This window comes from Phoenix dactylifera, chromosome 1, assembly GCF_051530095.1.
Source record: "Phoenix dactylifera cultivar Ajwa chromosome 1, Ajwa_hap1_PhDact_Kaust_v1.1, whole genome shotgun sequence".
Lineage (NCBI taxonomy): Eukaryota > Viridiplantae > Streptophyta > Magnoliopsida > Arecales > Arecaceae > Phoenix > Phoenix dactylifera.
Genome location: NC_143190.1, coordinates 50,669,631 through 50,674,445, shown reverse-complemented (window position 1 = coordinate 50,674,445; position 4,815 = coordinate 50,669,631).

Sequence of the window (4,815 nt, the reverse complement as noted above, 5' to 3'; positions counted from 1 at the left end):
GTGCATACATTGCTTTCCTTATGGATGGACGAGACTCGAGTCCACAGTGTGGCGACACAGAAGTAATAGTGCAGGTGCTTGTTAAGAACAAGGGTACTGAGCGTAATAAGACAAGAAGTCACTTGGATGTCTATCCACTCGTCAGTGACTTACTTGATGTTACAGTAGTGTGACTGGTCCTTTGACCTGCAGTGCTTCGGCTACTCACAGTGAGGTTATTGTAGTTTGACTGCACGTATACATGGTCTCTAGACATACGGGTCCATGCAGTGTAGATTGGCTGCAATAGGTTCACTGTAGGAGTAGGGTATGCACCTATATGGAATCTATCGATCTTGGTAGATAAGGAGAGATCCTATGTGATTTATAAGACTGAGTTCGTAAGACCTCGGCCGAGGCAGTATGCACAGTGGAGAAAGAGTTTTCCACTCTCGAACTTAAGTCGAATAAATCTTGACATATGACAGACGATGGAATTTGACGAGTTGTCCATGACCTCCGTCCTGTAGGGATCTACGGTAGAAGGACTGTATCATACGATAACTGCATCTAGAGGTTCATCATTCCATTCTGCTGGGTAGCCACTACATACTGCTAGGTATCACTGGTGGATGGTGAGACTCACAGGGATTATCTTGATGATCGATAAACCTTAATGAGTAGAATTGGAATCGTTCTAACCCATTGAAAGGAGTTTTCAATAATATTATGATAGAGATCGCAATATATCTCACTACCAGTCAGAATAGAACCTATGGGGTCACACACACTAGAAGTATTGACCGATGGTTGAAAAGTGATTATGAATCACGAGTAATCAATTCGATTGATAATCAATAGAAGAAGGAACAAAGGGGATTAATTAATTGGACTTAAATACAAATCCTACTTAAAGTAGAATTCCTGCAGTCCTAATTAGATTGGGACTGGAAGTCCTATTTGGAGTAGGACTGGGATTCCTACTTGGAGTAGGATTCCTACAATCCTAATTAGATTAGGAGTTTTGAATTAAATTTGGATTCCTACTTGGAGTAGGATTCCCAGAGTCCTAATCGGATTAGGACTTCAGATTCAAATTAGAGTCCTAATTGGATTAGGACTAAAATTAAATAAGTCCTAATTGGATTAGGATTTGTTAAGTTCTAATTAATTATTAATCTAATGAATTAACAAGACTCCTAATTGGATTAGGATTGAAGAGTTCAATTGAGTCAAAATTGATTTAAGTTCTAATTGAATTAGGACTTACCTAGATTAAACCAAAATTGGTTTACCCTTGGACTAAGCCTAATTAGATTAGGGCTTAGCCACATTAGGGCATCCCAATCCTCCTTAGAGGAGGATTAGGGCTAACCAAGAGGAAGGGGCTTGCGCCCCTCCCCTTTTTCCTCCTTGGTGCGGCAACACAAGAGGGGCCGGCGCCCCTCTTGGAAAAAGATCAAGGGCTCCTAATTTGTAAAAGCCCTTCATGCCTTTAAAAGGAGAAGTGGGAGGCACCCTAGGGCATTCATTGAAGCCCTCTTCCTCTCCAAGCCGTGGCCCCCCTTCCTCCCTTTGGTCTTCAGCCGCAAGCAAGGAAGAAAAAGAAGAAGGCCTTGGCGGCCTCCTCCCCTTCCCTTCCTTCTTCCAACGCAGGGAAAAGAAAAGGATGTGTCCAGCCTTTGGTTCTTCTCCAAAGATCCTTTCTTCTTCTTCCTCCTTCCAAGCATAATCAAGAGTTGATTAAAAGGAAAGAAATCAGCCATTAAAAGAAGTCTCTGCAAGGAAGCTAGCACCCCGGGGAGACAAGGAAGCCTTGATCGGTCCTCTACTTCGTATGGATACCCGTAGAGGCCGGATGCTTGTGCAGCTTCAAGCGAACCTTCATCCTAAACCATGAACTTCAGTTTGCGGTGATCATCCACCCGCACAAGGTGAAGATCTGATCTTCCTAATGTAGTTAAAAGTTTTTAATTCTAATCTATCTACGAACGGTTTTTGAACAACGTTCATGGGATGAACGTGTGATCCCGCGCATGCCTCTTCCGCTGCCATCTGAATTTTTTTTGATTTTCTGCAGCATGGGCGGGTTCCCAACAGTGGTATCAGAGCCTAGGCTTCGTAGTTTAAGATTAGAATTAATTGTAAACAGGTATGTTAGATTTAAAATTTAAAAGGATATGTATGTTGAAATTTTCTGCATGCAGAATTTTTAAGGGTTGCTGATTTTTGCATGCTGATTTTTATGTGATAAAATGATGATTCTATTTGCATTGTTAATGAGATTACAAAGTTTAGAATCATAATTAGCATGATCAGCAATCTATGTCATAACATAATCAATTAGGTTTCAGATCTGAAAAGTATAATTGTTGCATATGGTGATGATCATAGGATTCAAACCCTTTTGGTATCAATTATAAAGACCTGCGATGTGATCTGCAATGTCATGTAATTTTTCAGATGCTTGCATGCATCTTATTTAATATTTTGAGAGGCCTGCGTGCCTCCTAAAAGGGAATATAATTTATTATTATTATTATTTTATATCTGGTTGTATTTCTGTGATGTGATGTACGTCAACGATCAAGTCGAAGATAGTGCATGAGATGAACGGCGATCTGAGCGGTTGATGGCGATTGGATCAAGAGTTGATCAAGGATCGAATCAAGGAGGCTTAGAACCAATTCAAGAGTTGAAGACCAGTTGATCGATTGACGTGCATGTGCTTGTAATATGACCTAATTAGAATCCATGATCATCACCTATTTAAAGTTTAGCTTTATTTGATGCTGCGATTATAACTGCCTGCGATGTGCGGTTTGCATGTGATGTGAATGAGAATGGGGTAGATAGGTTTACATGTGATGTAGCAAATCCAATTGAGACCTAAATTAAAACTTCCTCAATCAAGTCGAGAGTGAACCAACATGAGCGAGTCATATTAGATTAATTGATCTAATTGGTGTCTAGGAAAGCATGAAAGGTGGTTACTTAATTAGGACCTTACTCTCTGAGTAAAGGAAGCCTCCCACCTGCTTACCTGGCCAATTGATCGATTACCTCTTATGAAGAGCTCAAGGTTGCAAACACTAAGACCTGATTAACCGATATTAAGTCCATAGGTCTTCCACCGTAGTAGAGTTGCTAAGGTCTTTCTGATGTTGATTTGTCTCGGCTGGACACAGTGGGCAAGTTGCATCGGGGGGCTGGACCTCTCTATAGATATGAGATGTTGTAGGATAAAGGTGGGGTTGGGCACCAATAACTATTAGGTGAGGACCCAATGACGACTTTATTTTTACGGTTATACGGTGGGTCTGACTTAACTAAGGAATGAGACCAATAACTGTTAGGTGAGGTCTTCATGACTTAGAGACTAAGTAGCACTGCAACATGCTTAAGAAGCATTGTACAAGATTTGTACACTCATCTATTTATGTGTCACCAATAACTGTTAGGTGAGGTGGCATGTAAATCGGTGGGATCGCAGTACCCACTAGAAACCCTAGTCGTGTAGGATTTCCGTTTTTCTACCAGGGAGTGTGAGGAATTCGTGAAAATAGTGGGAGGTACAGTTGTTCTAAAAGACCCTAGAACAGATTAGGATCAAGTATAAAAGTCTAACTAGAATTTTTACTCTCTACAGATCATGATGTCAGCCTCAAATCCTTTGACTCGTATTCTTGAGACCAACCGATTGACCGGTACCAATTATAGAGACTAGCTTAGAAATCTCAAAATTATTTTGATTTGCGAAAAAATAGGCTATGTGCTCGACAATGACATCCCCACATTACCAGTACGTCCGACTACTGATCAGCGTGCGACGCATGAAAAGTGGACAGACGATGACATTAGGGTCAAGTGCTATATCATGGCATCCATGTCCAATGAACTCCAATGCCAGCATGAGAATATGAAGACTGCTAGGGACATACTGGCACACCTGCAAGAGTTGTATGGTGAACAGAGTCGCACAGCTCGTTTTGAAGTGTCCAAGAGGCTCTTCAATGCAAAGATACGCGAGGGGCAGTCTGTCCATGATCACGGTCTGACTATGATCAAGGACCTGGAGGAGCTTAAGAAGTTCGGTATGAACATGCACAAGAAATTGCAAGTAGATCTGATCCTTCAATCCCTTCCTGATTCATTTGGACAGTTTATAGTAAACTACCACATGAATAAGATTGAATGCACTAAGACTGAACTGTTAAACATGTTGGTAACTGCTGAGGGAGCCTTGAAAGGTTCAAGGGGCAATGTCCTTGTTGTTGAGCTGACTTCTGGTTCCAAGAGAAAGTCTACTTGGAAGAAAAAGAAGCCTGCAAAGAAGCAGAAGAAAGACAAGAAGCCAAAGAAGGAAGTTCAAAAGAAAAAGGCTAATGACAAAGGAAAATATTTCCACTGCAATGTCAACAGCCACTAGAAGAGGAATTGTCCTTCATACCTCGAGAGCTTGAAGAACAAGAAGGCTGACACACCTTTAGGAGGTATAGACTTGCTCGTAATTGAAACTAATCTAACGGTTTCTTCTACTTCTAGTTGGGTTATAGATTCTGGTTCTAGTGCTCACTTGTGCACTACTATGCAGGGTCTAAAGGAAAGTAGAAGGCTGGCGGAAGGTGCGGTAACTCTTCGGGTTGGCAATAGGGCAAAAGTTGCTGCTGTGGCTGTGGGCACCTACCATCTGCGACTATCGTCTGATTTTAGTTTATTACTTAGAGACTGCTATTATGTACCTGTTGCTAGCAGAAATTTGATTTCTGTTTCATGTCTAGCATAGGAAGGTCATGTCTTTTTATTTGACAAAGACTGCTGTTCTATTTATTTCAG